This window comes from Protopterus annectens, chromosome 13.part0 (genome assembly GCF_019279795.1).
Source record: "Protopterus annectens isolate FY-2018-M chromosome 13.part0, PAN1.0, whole genome shotgun sequence".
In the NCBI taxonomy this organism is placed as follows: domain Eukaryota; kingdom Metazoa; phylum Chordata; order Ceratodontiformes; family Protopteridae; genus Protopterus; species Protopterus annectens.
The window spans coordinates 1,132,126,821-1,132,144,861 of NC_056747.1; the positions used below are offsets into that span (position 1 = coordinate 1,132,126,821).

General features: G+C 43.9%; 1 protein-coding gene across 3 annotated transcripts in view; it reads right to left on the bottom strand.

Moving 5' to 3' along the window:
• The window catches only part of EFTUD2 (elongation factor Tu GTP binding domain containing 2), a 1,111,673-nt gene that overhangs the window by 624,750 nt on the left and 468,882 nt on the right, over positions 1-18,041 (bottom strand). The window lies entirely within an intron of this gene.

Sequence of the window (18,041 nt, forward strand, 5' to 3'; positions counted from 1 at the left end):
CTTTATGTTTCACTGTTGCTGTCCTGACTTGTGGGATGATTCCCAAAGCTGAAATAAGGGTGGAAAGTAGATTATGGAGAAGAGAGGATGCCCTGCAAGATGGCAGTGGCAAATCCTGCTCCAGACTTGGAGAAGCTGATAATTGGTGGTGTTTGGTAAAGGTATGCACAGACGACCAGGTAGCAGCTTCCAAAATGTCTTTGGTAGGTACTCCTTTCAGGAAGGCAACAGAGGTAGAAGTGGCCCTAGAACAGTGAGTCTTTACAGTTTTGGGAGGCTTTTTACCATTTTGGCCATAACAAAATGAAATACAGTGAGAGATCCACTTGGAGATAACCTGTCTGAAGACTGGTTTCCCTTCAGAGCCAATAGCAAAAGACACAAAGAGTTGGTCTGATTTTCTGAAAGATTTAGCTCTGTGAAGATAGTAGCGAAGTTGTCTGTGCACATCCAGGCTTGGGGAAGAAGGTGGGCAAGTGTATGGCTTGCAGCCAAACCCTCCTAGTTGAGGTGATAGCCAGTAAAAGGACAGTCTTCCAGGTTAAATTTTTAAATCAGCAAAAGCTGCCTGTATGGGGGGGGGGGGGTAGCATCAATTTTTCTAGAACAAAACTGAGGTCCCATGGAGGTGTGGGTTGTCTCCTGGGAGCTTTGATGTTAACCACTCCCCTAAAGAATTGTTTTATCCGGGGGTGGGAAAAGTTAGGAGGAAGAGTAGAGTTGTGGGCTGAGATGGCAGAGGTGTGAATTTTGATGGAAGAAAAGGATAGACACCTGTCTACCAGGGTAGTCAGGTAATCTGAAATGGCAGAGATGCTGGCTGAGTTAGGACTGAGGTCTTGCTGCTGACACCAAATGGAGAATCTTTTCCACTTGACCAAGTATGATTTCCTAGTACTAGGCCTTATAGCCTCTTTGAGAATGTTTTGAACTTGTCTGCTTAGGGTATGGTCACAGTAGTATTTTGGAGAATTATTCAGGCTGAGAGTTTGACAGCCTGTAGGTTGGGATGTACAAACCTCCCCTTCTCCTGAGTCAAAGTCCACACTCTGAGGTAAACGCCATGGATTTTTGTTGGATAAACTTAGTAGCAGACGATACCAGTGCTGCCTGGGCAAGTCTGGGACTATCAAGATGACCCTTGGGCCTTCTTCTCTGATTTTAAGGAGGACCCTTAGAAAAAGAGGCAGGGGAGAAAATGCATAAAATAACAGGTGGCTCCAAAGGAAGGGGAAAGCATCTGTCCTCCAGACTGTGGGTAGTTTGCTCCTGGAACAGAATCTTTTCAGTTGAGCATTTTTTTTGATGGCATAGAGGTCTATCTGTGGGGATCCACATTTCTGAACTATGCTGAGAAGTATTTCCCAATGCAGATGCCACTCATGGAGACTCATCAAGTTCCTGCTGAGATGCTCTGCTAGAGTGTTCTGAGTACTGTGCCATAAGGTGCAACCCCAGAGAGTGAGCGTTCTCCAAGACCTGCATCGCTAGTTGACAAAGAGGGTAAGAGTGGGTGCCACCTTGTTTGTTTATGTACCACATGATTGTGGTGTTGTCTGTTTTGAGAGGCAGGACCCCTGGTTTCCACTCATCTTTGACAGCCACTAGGCCCTTTTGCACTGCCATCAGTTCTTACCACTTTATGTGCTTGAGTCTGAAATGATCTTCCCATATGCCCTGGGACTGAAAGTGTTAAAAATGAGCCCCCCCCCCCCCCCCCAAGGCAGTCTCTGAAGCACCTGTGGTTAAAGTTTGGCCCTTAGGGATGAACCTGAAGGGGAGATCCAGGTTTTGAGGACATGCCCATGTTCACCATGCAAATTCCTTCTTCAGACAAGGTATCAATTCAATTTCTGTCTCTAGGGACTGTGAAAGTGCTGACACCACAGATTCTTGAGGTACCACTGTAGCTTCCTCATGTGTAGCCTGCCCAGATGGATCATGAAGATACAAGATGCCATGTAGCCTAATGCTCAGAGAAATTCCCTGGCTGAGAGGCATTATCCCTGCATAATGCTTTGGAAGTACTGAGTCAAGAAGACCTTTTCTAGAAGGAGGAAGGCCTTTTGAAGGGAGGAATCCAGAAGAGCCCCCAGGAAAACTATCCTGGTGGATGGGTCTGTGTTGGATTTGCAAAGATTTATGGTAAACCCCAAGGAGCTGAGGAGGTTCTAAGTGGAAGGCCAGATCCTTGAGGAGCTTTAACAGACTTGTGGCTTGAATGAGGCAGTTCTAGACGGGTAATTCTGGATCCCTGTTGTTCTGCAGAAGGTGATCACAGGAGCTATACACTTTGTGAAGACCATGGGAGCAGTAAGCAAGCCAAAGGGCAGTGCAGAGAATTGAAAGTGACTGGTACCTGCTCTGAAACGAAGAAATGTTCAGCAAGATTCATCTACAGGAATGTGCAAGTAAGCATCTTTTAGGTCTAAGATGACCATTAAGGCCTGAGGGGCTATCAAAGGAAGAAGTTTTTGAAGAGTGAACATTTTGAATTTTGGTACCAGCAGGGACTAATTGAGGGTGGACAGGCCTAGAATAGGGCACCAAAGTCTTCCTTTCTGGGAACCAGGAACAACCTGGAATATAACTCATTCCCTATTTGATGACCTGGTACTGGTTCCACTGAGCCCTGTGAGCACAGGTTGTGAATCTGAGAAAGGGCCTCTGCTCCTTGATTTTGTGGAAAATGTGATTAATCTGAGTATCTTAATGGCTCTTTGAAAGTGAGCTTGAAACCGTCTGAGAAATCTTTTAGACCCCACTTGTCTGAAGTAATGAGGGACCAGTTTTCTTTGAAAAGGAATAGCCTTACTTCTAGTCTTCCACTTATCTTTTCTGGAGAGGGTGAGGGAAGGGCGGGTAAAGGAAAGGAAGGGTCATTGCTGCTCTATGACAGGGCCCTGTGGCCTAGAACTCCCCTGCCTGGGTCTTTGTGACTGATGATGCCTTTGACGCCTTTCCCTTCTAGGCTTCCTCTGGCCACTTTCTGACTGAGAGGGAAAGGACCAGTGTTCAATGGGAAAGTTTCTACTAAACCTAGGAGGAAGTCCTTGTTTGTACAGATTTTCCTTTTCCTTCCATCAGCCTCAGCCTTTGGCTCAAAAAGGACGTCCTTATCCAAGGGTGCATCTTAAAGTTTGGATTTGACATAGTCTGGAAGGGTCTCTTCCATAAGCCAAGCAAGCCTTCTAATGACAGACAAAGCAGCTTGACTAGAGGCCTCCATAGCATCATAGCTGCAGTGTAATGACTGTCTAGTCACCTGGGAGCTGGAATGGCAAAGGTCCAACAATTCCTTAAAAATGTTCTTGTCCTCCAGGAAGGATATCTTTTGCTTCATTTTACCTAAAATACTTTGTTGGTATTTTATCATAAGAAACTGGAAATTAAGAGCCCTCATGGATAGGGTAGCATAAGTGTTTTTTTAACCAAACCTTTTTTATTTATTTTTTTAAACACCAAACCTATCAAGTGCTCTGCTTTCTTTGTCAGTAGAGCTGACTCTTGCCCCCTTGGGACATGAAGAGACAAACTCTGGGTCAGCAGAGATGTTTTTTGAAGAGGTATTTATGTGAGTCCAGTACCCTGTAAAACCTGTCTGGTTTTCAATGGGCTGGAGGTAGAGAATCTGGATTCAGGGAACAGTCCATAAAAAACATCCTCTACCACCTCCAATACAGGAGGAATAACCAAAGGTTTGTGTTCCGGGAGGTTAAAGAACTCCCTAACCCTCATTTTAGATTGTGGGCATTCCTGTGCCTCCCACTGGAAATGTTCCCTCATGGCATGGAAGGTTTCCTCAAAAGTGATGTCTTCAGGATTTGAAGCTGAAGGCAAATTCTTCTCAGAATCTGAATCTTCAGAAGTAGTAAATAAGAGTCTCACCTCAAAGACAGACTTCTCCTTGACAGAATCCTCATATGAACCAGGAGATTAAGAGAAAACTTCAGGGGTAGGAACCCTCTTCCTTTTCTCTGGGGAAGACTCCAAAGGGGGTTACCTAGCTCTAACTAAGGAGATAAGGTCCTCCGCTAATCTAACCAGGTCTTGCTGATAACCTGCTGGATGGTAGCCGGTAGAACCATGCTTAGAAGTAGCTTTCGCCTTGGGTCTAGGTACGTTCAAAATCCTGATGCCAGGCAGATCTCATGCAGGCTGATGCCTCGAAGAACATCGCCGGTACATGACTGCTCATCTGAAGCTGAGATCTGTTGAGCGAATCTGGACCCGACTGACGAACTGAAAGCTAAGGCCTGTGTAGAAGCTGATGGACCCAACACAATGTCAGATTCCATAAGGGCCTCAACAAAGGCCTGCTCACCACCTTAGTTACATAGGAGAGTTGCGAAAGTGCCTTACCTTCCTCAGAGATAACTATCCTTAGGCAGCTGGCAGACGGTGAATGGCTGTTGTCCAAGGCTCTAAGCTTGGGTCTTTTTTCCTTGTCCTTCTTATGCTTAGGGAGCTCAACCTCAGGGCGACTGGAAGATACCATGGAATGATACAAAGAAGAAGGCAGACTAAGATGCCTAGCTAAGATTTCGGCCCTATACCGGATAGCCCTAGAATTGAAAAGGGAGCAAAAAAGTACAGTTTTGTACCTACCATAAATGTAGATGTTCGAAGATCCACATTGCTGCAGTCCTTACATATGGGTAGTCCGCTGTCCTCGGTCGGCCCGAATACCAAAGTATTAGGCTGACGTCGGTCAAGGCGCTTAAAACTGACATCAGGACGTCAGGGTACAAAAGCGCATGACCGACGTCATTTCCTCAGTCTTTTCTTGCCCCAGATGTCAGAAGGCCCTAACAAGAAAGGCCAAAGCCAAAAACCAGCAAAACCTAACCAACCACCCGTGCACTAACCATATTTACAATATGCACAACACAAACCACACCACCACCTTCAACAACAGAGGGGAAGGAGGGAGGGTAATTGGACTGCAGCAATGTGGATCTTGAACATCTACATTTATGGTAGGTACAAAACTGTACTATGTTCTTCATCTCACATTGCTGCAGTCCTTACATATGGGTAGAATCCCAAAGCAGAGGTAAGGGAGGATGGCAAAACTATAAAGCATTAGGAGCTGCCAACATGCCTTGTAAAATTGCAGTTGCAAATCCAGCCCTAGATTTAGAGTAAAGTGGAAGGTGGTAATGCTTAGAGAAAGTATGCACTGAACTCCAAGTAGCTGCTTCCAAAATATCTTTAGTAGCCACCCCCCTTAAAAAAGCTGTAGAAGTGGCAGTAGCCCTAGTGGAATGAGGCCTAATCCCAGCTGGAATCTCCTTACCATGATGGGAATAACATTTCTCCAACACAAAATTGAAGAAGAAAGCAATACAAAAACCAATCCACTTAGAAATAGTTTGTTTTGAAACAGGTTTGCCCTGAGAACCCAAAGCAAAAGAAACAAACAACTGCTGAGACTGCCTGAACCCTTTAGTTCTGCTCAAATAATATCGCAACTGTCTGTGTATATCCAAAGTGTGCAAAATCCTTTCCCCTTTATTTTGGGGGTTTGCATAAAAAGTAGGCAAATGAATAGTTTGGTTTAAAGCCACACTAGAAACCACTTTAGGCATAAAAGAAGGGTTAGTACGCAAAGACACCCTATCCTTGTGGAAAATTAAGAAAGGCTCAACTGCCATAAGGGCCTGTAATTCAGAAACCCTTCTCGCAGAGGTAATGGCCAACAAAAAAGCAGTCTTCCAAGATAAATATTTCAACTCTGCCGATGCTACAGGCTCAAAAGGTTGTAGAGTGAGTTTCTCCAACACAAAACTGAGATCCCAAGCAGGAGTAGGAGCTCTACGTGGGGGTCTTATGATCTTTGCCCCTCTAAGGAATTGCTTAAACAAAGGCTGAGAAAATAATGGTGGGTCACAGTCATAGTGAGCAGAAATTGCTGCAGCATGAACCTTTATAGAGGAGAAGGACAAACCTTTGTCCAATAACTCAGTAAGGTATTGAAGCGCAACACTTAAATTGGGTTTAGAAACATCAAAGTCCTTTGCTGTACTCCAAAATAAAAATCTCCTCCATTTATCTGCGTAAACTTTCCTTGTACTAGGCCTTCTGGCCTCCAAAATAACATTCAAAACTTGTTGTGGAAGCTGAGACCCTCCAGGGTTTAAAACAGAATATGCCAGGCTGTCAGATGTAGAGAATGAAGTTTGACATTGAGTAAATGACTGTTCTCCTGAGACAGCAGGTGAGGAATCAAAGGCAAAGGCCAAGGAGGCTCCTGTACCAGACTTCTCAGTAATGGGTACCAGTGCTGTCGAGGCCAATCTGGAGCTATTAAAATCATGTTTGGCTTGTCCTGTCTGACCTTCAGCAGTACCTTTGGGAGGAGAGGCAGAGGTGGAAAGGCATACACGTGAAGATAGCTCCAATTGAATGAGAGAGCATCCACTTTCCAAGCTGAGGGATGAAACCTTTTTGTGCAAAACTTTGGCAGCTGGTAATTTAGTGGAGAAGCGAACAGATCTACGTCTGGAGTTCCCCATAACACTGTCAATCTCTGAAATACATGAGGATCCAATTTCCACTCGTGGGGATCCATAATTTGTCTGCTCAACACATCTGCTAAGGAGTTCTGTGCTCCTGGCAGAAACCTTGCCTGAAGATTTAGCTGTAAACTGAGAGCAGTCTCCCACAAAATCATTGCTTGTCTGCATAGAGGATAAGAATCGTTCCCCTTGCTTGTTGATGTACCACATGACAGTTGTGTTGTCTGTTTGAATCAACACCTGCCCTGGAAGAAGTAAATCCTTGAAAGCTATCAATGCAAATTGGACTGCTAACATCTCCTTCAAGTTGATATGTAGATGTTGAAGTCTGGCAGGCCACGTGTCTTGTACCCATTTTCCATTTAGATGAGCTCCCCAAGCTTTGTCTGAGGCATCCGTCGTTAAAATCTGACTCGCCTCTGGCTGGGTCACAGAGAGTCCCTTGTTTAGGTGACATTCCTGAGCCCACCACAAAAATTCCTTTTGAATGCAAGGTATTATTTGAATGACAGTGTCCAAATCTTGGCAGTGCTGTGTCCATACATTCTTAAGATACCATTGTAGCTTCCTCATATGCAGTTTGGCATTGGGAAGTACCAGAATACAAGATGCCATGAACCCCAAGGCTTGAAGGACTGTCCTTGCAGTCAGCCTGGACTGATGAGACAACTGGTGGAAGTAAAGAGAAAGATTCTTTTGTTTGTCCGGGGTCAAAAGGCCATCTGGGATGCTGTATTCAGTCTCACACCCAGAAAGCACATGTCCTGAGAGGGTACTAGACTGGACTTTATTTCGCTCACAGAATACCCCAGGCATCTTAACACTGCCATCACATACTGTAAATGATGAAGAAGTTCGCCTTTTCTTGGGCCAGTATCAGGCAATCGTCCAAATAAGGATAGATCTGTATTCCTCTTAGCCTGAAGAAAGCTACCACTGGAGCCAGAACCTTCGTGAACACTCTGGGCGCAGTAGATAAGCCAAAGGGCAATGCAGAGAACTGATAATGTGAAGTCCCAGCCCGAAAACGCAGATACTTCCTGCAACTGGGCCTGATAGGAACATGAAGGTAAGTCTCCTTGAGATCCAGAGTCACCATCCAGTGATCTTTGCCCAGCAGAGGTAAAAGCTGTTGTAACGTTAACATTTTGAACTTGGGAATGTCCAGATATGTGTTGAGGATGGATAAATCCAAAATTGGTCTCCACGTGTTTCCTTTCTTTGGTACTAGAAACAGGCGAGAATAAAATCCTAGGCCCACTTCTGGCAGAGGGATCGGTTGTATGGCCCCTATTTGAAGTAGTAGAGAAATTTGTTTGCGAGCCTCTAGTCTTTGCTGAGGAGGAATGTCCGGCATGCCTTTGAAAGGAGGCAAGGTATGGAAATAAAACTTGTAACCCTGGTGTATGATATCCAATACCCATTTGTCTTGGGTAATCAACATCCAATTTTCCTTGAAGAGTGCTAACCTTCCTCCCAAAGGTGCTGCCAGGCAAGAAGGATCTGGCAGCTGAAAAAGTAGGTCATTGGGCCTGTTTACGAAAGGACTGGCCCCTGCCCTCACCCGAAGATTGTGCAGGTGAACTCCCTGTTCTAGGCCTGAAAGAACTCTGAGCTCTGCCCCTACCACGCCTAGATCTACCCCTAGACTGAGAATCATAAGAAGGATACGTCCACCCCTTAGCAGGCCAATTCCTACTAAACTTCGGAGGCTAAACTTGCAAAAAATCTTTAACAGCCTGCATAGACTTAGCCTTGTCTTCCATTTTCTTCAAGACTGACTCCACAGGTGAACCAAACAACACATCAGACTGCAAAGGAGCATCCAAAATCCTTGTCTTAACATGGTCAGATAAATTCTGATCCTTCAACCAGGCGTGCCTGCGAAGAACTGAGCCAGTGGCAGCCACCCTAGACGAGGCCTGCACAGCATCAAAACCACACTGTAATGAATGCTTACCCACCTGTTCAGAGACATGCACCAAATCTTGCAATTCTTTACACTCAATGCCTTCCGCCAGAGCATCCACCTTAGACTTCAATTGAGAAAGAAGAAAGTTTTGATATTTCAACATATGAAACTGGCAATTCAAAGCCCTCATAGCTAAGGTAGAAGATGTATAGACCTTCTTTCCCCATCTATCCAAAGCTCTGGCTTCTTTATCTAGAGGAACCGGATTTTTTACAACAGAGGCCTTGACACCCTTAGGTCCCTGACTAATAGTGTCTGGGTCCGCCCTAGGACTCTTATAAAGATATTTATGAGCCTCAGGCACCCTGTAATACCTATCCGGTTTAACAGGCACAGGAGGCAGAGAATCAGGATTAAGTGAAGCCTCTGCAAACACATGTTCCACAACATCCAGAACAGGGGGTATAGCCAAGGGCCTATGCTGGGGTAACAGCAAAAACTCCCTAAGCCTTTTCCTAGAATCAGAGAAGTCCTGACCTTCCCACTTAAAATGTTCCCTCATAGAATGAAGTGTCTCTGAAAAAGAAAAATCCTCTGGAGGAGAAGCAGAAGGAGTGGAATCATCTGCATCAGAATCAGAATAAGGAGAGTACTCCTGCACGTCTTCAGCTGAAGACTCTGAAACATCCGAAGCCTGCTCAAAACTTCCCAACTCTGGCTCCACCCTAGGCCTCTTATCAGGAGGGGGCATAGAACCTCTAATCAGAGAAATCAAATCTTCTGCCATTTTAAGCATGTGCTTCTTAGGCACAGACCCTGCTGAACTAGGAGTGACACCAACAGAAGCTAAAACTGGCCTGCCTCTGGGAGAAGCCTTGGAAACAGAAGGAGAAGGCCTAACCACCCTCGGAAGGGAGGGGAGTACAGTAACTTGAGAAGCCCCTTCAGCCTGACCTGCCTCCTGAGAGACCACCTCCTGCAAAATCAAAGTCTCCCCCTGAGACTCCAGAGAAGTCTCCGTCGGAACCACCGGTTCCACTGAAGCCTCTAAAGAACCGGCGTCCGGAACGGACGACTCATCTTGCCTGGCTTTAACTGCTTTGTCTTTGCGCTTCTTAGAGAAGCGGCCGGCGAATCCGACGGCATATTATAATTGCAGCGCTTCCCAAAGACCAGCCTAGCCCGATCTAACCTTCGCTGAATAGTGCGTTTATTGAACCTAGCACAAAAGCGACACCCAACAACGTCGTGCTCAGGCCCCAAACAAGGAATACACAAAGAATGATAATCCCTATGCGGTATCTGTTTCCCACAAGAAATACAGTTATTCACTTTTTCTGACATCCGTAAAACACTGAGGCAAGAAAAAACAAAATAATCCCCAACGGGGTACTTAGCCAACTTGGATTCGGTCTGAAACTCCGAATTCGAAAAATTTCAGAACGCCGAACGGCACTTGCAACGATGCTTCTGCATCGGACCATGCGGCAAAAAAGACTGAGGAAATGACGTCGGTCATGCGCTTTTGTACCCTGACGTCCTGATGTCAGTTTTAAGCGCCTTGACCGACGTCAGCCTAATACTTTGGTATTCGGGCCGACCGAGGACAGCGGACTACCCATATGTAAGGACTGCAGCAATGTGAGATGAAGAACATCAGCAACTAGGGACGTCCTGATCCAGGCCTAGACAGGTGATACAATGTATGAAAATCTCTGTGTTGGATTTGCTTACCACACTGGAGACCACTGTTAGCCTTATCTAACATGAGTTAAAGCAAGAAAAAGAGTTCCCCAACGGGGTACTTAGCTTTAGAAGACTTCTCTCTGGTGCGGACCGACGAACGCAATAAAACAGTGCTTCAGACTCCGACAGCAAGAAAAGACTGATGTCATGGTGTCTGCTGGCTCCCTTTATAACCAAGCGTACTGACGTCAGGGTAGGGCATCCGCCAGCCTTTAGAGGAGGGAGATTTTTACTCTGGTAGTCGGGCTGGCCAAGGGCTTCCACAGCAGGAAATCCCACAAGTCAGAACTGCAACAATGAAACACGAAGATCATCATCCAGGGTTTAAAAAATTTTTTTTCACAAAAAAATACAACAACCATGCCACTTAAATAAAAAAAGTACAAAAGAAAAAACACTGACAAGACTAAAATATAAGATAGTGGTAATAAAACAAAGAAAGGAAGCATCCAGAAATTACAATGAAAAACAATAAACATGCAGTACTGAACTCTTTACAAGACAGCAACAGGGGAATAATATATAAAGCTTATAAAAGTAAAAGAGGGGATTAACGTATTCACATATGTACACAGGATGAGTAGGTATATGGAGAGGAGGGAGGGTAAGGCAGACAAGAGTGCAAGAATTAAGTGATGTGACCTTTAGGGTGACAAGAGCACATAGCCTGAAGTTTAAGGTAGACTTTAAGATCATTTCCGAATGTGTCTAGGTTGCAGTTTTCTCTAATAACTGGAGGGACAGACTGCCACAGGGATGGGCTGAGATCAAAAAGCATGTCATGTGGAGAGGAGAGAGGATCTTGTGGTTGAGACATGAATGTAGTTTGTGAGTGGCAACATAGATTATGTTTTTTCATGGAGTTTGGCTGACAAAGGAGCAAAGCTTGCTAATCACAGAAGTTTAAAGTGTCGAGTAACTAGTAGCACTTTAGCTTTTTGCTGAACAAGGAGCCATCCTGCTCTCCTAAAAGTGAAGCAGTGGTGCTCTCAGTGAGGGTGGACTGAGAGCTGAATCAACAAATGGAGTTGGAAATTATTTAGAGAGTGTTAGAGTTTTGTTTGGATGCAGAAGCAATAATGGACAGTGCACTCAAACTGGGACAGAAGTATACCTTTACTGATAGCACACCTGGCTTGGGTAGAGTGGAAAGGAGAGATTTTTTTCTGGTACAGAAGAAGGGAGTTATGTTTTGACAGTGTTTACTTATGTGAATGTGAAAGTTAAGTGAATGGTCATGCCAGAGAATGGCATATTTGAAGGAAAAAGTAATTTTAATGACAGAATTGTTTAGGTCTGAAATAATGATGTTGTTTGGACAGTTACAAAGTCTTTAATGTGTTCTAAAAAGCAATGTGTTGTGTTTGGAGGGGTTCAAAAGAAGTTGTGTTTAACAAGCCATTGCTGAAGGGGGAGCTGGTCGGACTGCAGTTGGGACTGGATGATGGTGTGGTGTGGGAGTGATTAGATATGCAGATGACCATGTAATCAGGATAAAGGAATACTGGAAACTTGTTTTATGACAGCAACATTCATCAAAGGGAAAGTGAAACGATTTTGTCCCTTTTCTACCTTTGATATTTATTCATGCCCCCAGATGCCACTGGTTTAGCAAAAGCAGCTCCATACAATATACATATCCAGATTAGACTTAACCTAGTTAAAGACATTCTCTATGAATGGGCAATGGCAATAAAAGTTGCTTTATACAGATACAAGTACTACTTCGCCAAAGCCAGTTACCACTAACGGCACTGTATTTATACAGATACACACACCACTTAGCTAAGGCCATTTACCACTAATGGCACAACACTGCATTGCATAGCATCACTCTGGTAGTAAGGTGTGTCATCTTCCACCCCTTACTTCTGTATCTTCTGATGCCCAGACAAGTCCCATGTGATCTTGTAAGACAATGAGACAGTACTAAGACAGATGAGAGGGAAACATCTGGCCAAAGAATGCCATCACTACAGCTGCCTTCTGTTTCTCTGGCTATTTTGAAGCCTATGGTTTCTATTCTACCATGATGGACTACACACTGTTTGGACAATTTACTAAAGTGTAAGTAACTAACTGCATTAACATGATACTATAGTGGAGTTCAATAAACTGTTTGATAGTTTTGGTTTTGATTATAGAAAAATTATGATAAACTGTCTAGTTTAATACATGAGGTGGATAAATTAAATGTGGACATTATTAATAATGACATGTTTAGTCAATGGAATGACTTGTACGATAAGCAGTTTATAGATGCCAACCGCAAAGCAACCTTAATTTACGAAAGGAAACAAAGGAAAATAGTTCGTGATGTTGATCAATATGACAATCAAAGGGCTTACATTTGGCCAAAGAACCATATGACCAAGGACTATGATAGGGATGTTCATAATGAACACAGGAATTTGGATGGAGATGTGAATTTTCAAGGGGGCAGGTTTTACCCACCATCAAAAAACACATATGCAACAAGGAATAGGAGAATGAGATGATTAGACCCTTGAATATTATGTGTGGTGTTGACACCACAAACATAGAACATGTTAATGAACCATTTGACCATGGCATTGAATATCCCTATTTACCAGGTTTTGAACACAATAATGAATCTAGACATACAGATAATCATCAGGAAGTGGTAGCTGGTATAAATGAAACATATGACAGTATTGGAAGCAATATTATTTATTCCAAACAAGGGTTCAATGTGTTTAATTATACCAACCTTGAGATAACTGAAGAATTTTTCAGTGTGTTCTCAAAAGGCATGAAATTTATTCCTACCGTTGGTTTCTACCTGGTGGACACAATTGTAGAAGTGAAATTATACTGTAGGAGGCTAAATTTAGCCATACAATTTGGACAAAATAATGGTGAAAATACCAATATGGTATCCAAAGGTCTTAAAAAGAGGAGCACTTGTATACCTCCAAGCAATACAAAAGTGGCTAACTTTGAGAAAATGATTTGTAATGACATATATAGTTTCAGAAATAATTTTAAGGCTGAGAATAACAACAATATGGGTACACAGGCAAATTTGACAGAGGATGAATACAAGTGCCTATGGAAGTTTGTGAACAACAAAGAGGTCAGGTTAATGAAACCAGACAAAGGGGGAGGGATTGTTGTATTTAATAAAATGGACTACATCAACGAAATATATCACATTTTGTATCAATCAGGGAATTACGATGCTATTTCTCTTAACGAAATTAATATAGGTCATAAGCGTATTGATCTAGCATTGGAGGAATATTTGTTGGACAATAGGATTAGCTTTGAGACATTCGAATTTTTAAAGGTGGAATATCCTATTTTAGCCATGATTGTTGGTATCCCCAAAGTCCATAAAAATTTAACACACCCTCCCTTTAGGCCTATTATTTCAGGAAGCAAAAAGTACAGTTTTGTACCTACCATAAATGTAGATGTCCGAACTGGATAGCATCTGCAGTCATAACAAATGGGTTGTCCTGTCGTCAGGCAGCCCCTCGGTCGGCCGGATTCCAAAGTCTGGGTCCGGCTTCGGCTGATGTCGCGCTTCACCCGACGTCATCTCTGCTGGTCCTCGGGTATAAAGGCATCAGCCGACGCCATTTTCCTCAGTGTTTCTTGCCCCAGATGCCAATTGCCCTCTTGGAAAGCTAAATTTTGGATAAATGCCAATGTTTCCAAAATAGTAGAAGGCAAACACAAAAAATAAACATGTATGTACATATATACAAACAAATACACCATAAGAGACCCCCCCCCCCAGCTAGCTATTAGGAGGGTAAATACCCTAGGAGTACCGCAGAGGGGAAGGAGGGAGGGTAATCCTGACTGCAGATGCTATCCAGTTCGGACATCTACATTTATGGTAGGTACAAAACTGTACTATGTCCTTCATGGATGCATCTGCAGTCATAACAAATGGGTAGAATACCATAGCCAAACTAGGGGAGGAGGAATAATAATTATGGTGTAGTCAGGATCCCTTGCAGTACAGCAGTGGCAAACCCTGCTCGGGATCTAGAATATAGAGGTAAATTGTAATGCTTGGCAAATGTATGCACGGAGGTCCAAGTAGCAGCCTCAATAATGTCCTTGGTTGCCACTCCTCTTAAGAAGGCTGTGGTAGTGGCTGTGGCCCTTGTAGAATGAGGTCTTATGTTCTGTGGAATTGGTTTCCCATGGTAGGAGTAACAGAATCTTATGCAATTTCCTATCCATTTGGAGATTGTCTGTTTGGAAATTGCTTTTCCTTCCCTTCCTGTTGCATAGGCTACAAAGAGCTGGTCAGTTTTTCTGTTACCTTTGGTTCTGTCCAGGTAGTAGCGTAACTGTCTATGTACATCCAAGGTATGCATTATTCTTTCACCTCTGTTTTGTGGATTGGGAAAGAAGGTAGGTAGGTGGATTGCATGGTTCAAAGACACTCTGGATACCACCTTAGGCATAAATGTAGGATTAGTTCTCATGGACACCCTATCTTGATGGAAGATTAGGAAGGGTTGCACTGCCATTAAGGCCTGTAGTTCCGAAACCCTCCTTGCTGAGGTAATAGCCAGTAGGAAAGCAGTTTTCCATGACAGGTGTTGTAGATCTGCTGTTGCTGCTGGTTCAAACGGAGGGAGTGTCAACTTTTCTAGTACAAAATTCAAGTCCCATGCTGGTAATGGTGGTTTCCTAGGAGGTTTTACATTCTTGATCCCTCTGAGAAACTGTCTGAGTAGAGGATGTGAAAAGACAGGAGGATCAAAGCTGTATTCTGCTGAAATAGCTGATGCATGTATCTTGATGGAGGAATAGGACAGGCCTGTATGTAGAAGCTCTGCCAAGTACTCCAGAATGTTAGCAATATCTATGTTCGACACATCTTTTCCTCTTTCAGTACTCCAAATGACGAACCTTTTCCATTTTCCTGCATAGTTCCTTCTTGTTGAAGGTCTGCGGGCTTCAAGGATAATGTCTTTAACCCTTTGTGAAAGGTCTGGGTTAGTTACTGCTATGTGATGTTCCAGGCAGTCATTGCAAGGTTTTTAGGCTTGGATGTATGATGTTGTAGTTGTTCTGAGTTAACATCAGAGGCATCAGGGGTATTGACCACATTTTCTCCCGAGACATGCTCCTCAGCAATGGGTACCAGTGTTGTCTTGGCCAGTTCGGAGCTATCAGAATTATCCTTGGACGTTCCTCTTTGATTTTCAGTAGTACCTTGTGCATCAAGGGAAGAGGTGGGAATGCATATGCTGTCAGGCCTTTCCAGCTGAAGGATAGAGAGTCCACCTTCCATGCAAGTGGGTGGAATGTCCTTGTGCAGAATTTTTTGAGCTGGTGATTTTGTGGGGAAGCGAATAGATCTATCTGTGGAATTCCCCATTTCTTTGTGATGGCCTTGAAGATGTCCGGGTGTAGCATCCATTCGTGAGCATCCGAGGTGGTTCTGCTTAAAATGTCTGCTAGGGTGTTCTCTTTTCCCGGTACAAATATTGCCTGTAACTGGATGTTGTAGCTGAGAGCCAGATTCCAAAGGTCCAAAGTCATTCTGCATAGGGGGTAAGAATGAGTGCCTCCCTGTTTGTTGATGTGCCACATGACTGTGGTGTTGTCTGTCCTTATCATCAAATGGCCTTCTTTGAGGAATGGTCTGAATTTTTGGATTGCCAGTTTTACTGCCAGCATTTCTTTTTGGTTTATGTGTAGGTGCAGCTGGTCCTGAGTCCACAGTCCTTGTACGCATTTGTCCAGCATGTGTGCGCCCCATCCTAGGTCTGAGGCATCTGTTGTGATGGTTTGGTTTGCTCGAAAGTTGTGGAAGGGCAAGCCTGGGTTTGACTGGCATGCCCGAGCCCACCATAGGAACTCCTGTTTTAAGCATGGGATTAGTGGTATTTCTGTTTCTAAGCTGTGCCTGTGTTGAGACCATAAATTCTTTAGGTACCACTGTAACTTTCTCATATGCAGTCTGGCATGTGGGACCAAGATTATGCATGATGCCATGAAGCCCAAGGCCTGCAGAACTTTTCTTGCTGTTAGTTTGTTCTGCTTTGTTAATGCTAAGAAGTAAAGAGGGAGTTCTTTTTGTTTTTCTGCAGTTAGGAATGCCATCTGTTTTACTGTTTCCAATTCCGTGCCCAAGAAAGTTCTTGTCTGGGATGGTATCAGCCTTGACTTTTGAAAACTGACTGTGTATCCCAGGGCTTGTAGCAAGTAAATGACCCTTTGTAAATCTGTTGTCAGCTTGCTTTTGTTGTCCGCTTGTAACAGGCAGTGGTCCAGGTATGGATAAATTTGAATTCCCTGTACTCTGCAGTGAGCGATTACTGATGCCAGGCATTTTGTGAATACTCTGGGCGCAGTAGATAAGCCAAAGGCCAATGCTGAGAATTGATAATGCTCTGATCCTGCAAGAAATCTGAGGTATCTTCTGCAATTTGGTCGAATGGGGACGTGCAGGTATGCCTCCTTGAGATCTAGAGTTACCAGCCAACACTCCTTGCCCAGCATGGGAAGAAGTTGCTGTAGGGTCAGCATTTTGAATTTTGGGACAATGATGAACGTATTTAAGATGGACAGGTCGAGAATAGGTCTCCAGTTTTTTTCTTTTCTTGGTACTAGGAATAGTCTGGAGTAGAATCCTTTGCCCTGTTCTGTTATTGGCACCCTTTCCACAGCTCTCATCTTTATTAATTCCGCTATCTGGTGCAGGGCTTCTATTTTTGATTTGGGGCAGGTTTGGCATTCCTCTTTTTACTGGTAAAGTGTGGAAGTGGAACCGGTAGCCTTGGTCTATGGTTTGCAAAATCCACTTGTCTTTTGTGATATAGTGCCAATTTTTCGAGAATAAGGCTAACTTTCCGCCTAATGGTGCTGCTATTTGCTCCCTGGTAGGCGGAGTCAGAGCCAAGTCACTGAGATTGTCCTGTTGCAGTGGCAGTGGTTGTGCCTGTGCCTCGGTTATTACCTTGCCACTGTCGTCCTCTGTAGGCACTTCCTCTGGATTGATTTCTGCCCCTAGAGCATCTGTTCCTGCCCCTTTGGGATCTTGTGGAGTCAGGAAAGGACCAATTTTTGGCAGGCCAGTTCCTGCTAAACCTTGGGGGCTGAACCTGTAGGAAATCTTTAACTGTTTGTACAGATTTTGCCTTCTCTTCCATTTTCTTCATTACCTGCTGGGCAGGTTCCCCAAATAGACTGGCCTTATCCATAGGAGCATCCAATAGCTTAGCTTTAACATGATCCGGCAAGACCTGTTCTTTCAACCATGCATGCCTTCTTATCACTGTGCCAGTCATGGCTGATCTAAATGAAGCCTCCAGTGCATCATAGCCACACTTTAAAGAATGGTTACTAACCTGTTGGATGTTATTCACCATTTCTAATACATATTTCTTATCTAAAGATTCATCAGAGGACAGCTTTTTAATTAACTGATCAAGCATAAACTCTTGGTATTGGATCATGTGAAACTGACAGTTTAAAGCTCTAGCTGAGAGAGTAGCAGAGGTGTAGACTTTTTTCCCCCATCTCTCTAAGGACCTGGATTCCCTTTCAGAGGGAATAGGGTTTTTTGCTGTGGTTGAGGCTACTGCCTTAGGCCCCTGTGATATAGTTTCGGGGTCTGCAAGAGGGGCCTTGTATAGGTGGTGGTGAGTGTCTGGCACCCTGTAAAATCTATATGGTTTGGCAGGGGCTGGAGGTAAAGAATCGGGTGCAGTGCAGACATCATTAAATGCATCGTCCACAACAGATAGGACAGGAGGTATAGCTAAGGGCCTATGTTGTGGTAAATGCAGAAAAGTCCTAAGCCTTTTTCTTGAATCTGAGAAATCTTGTCCCTGCCATTGGAATTGTTCTCTCATGGCATGTAA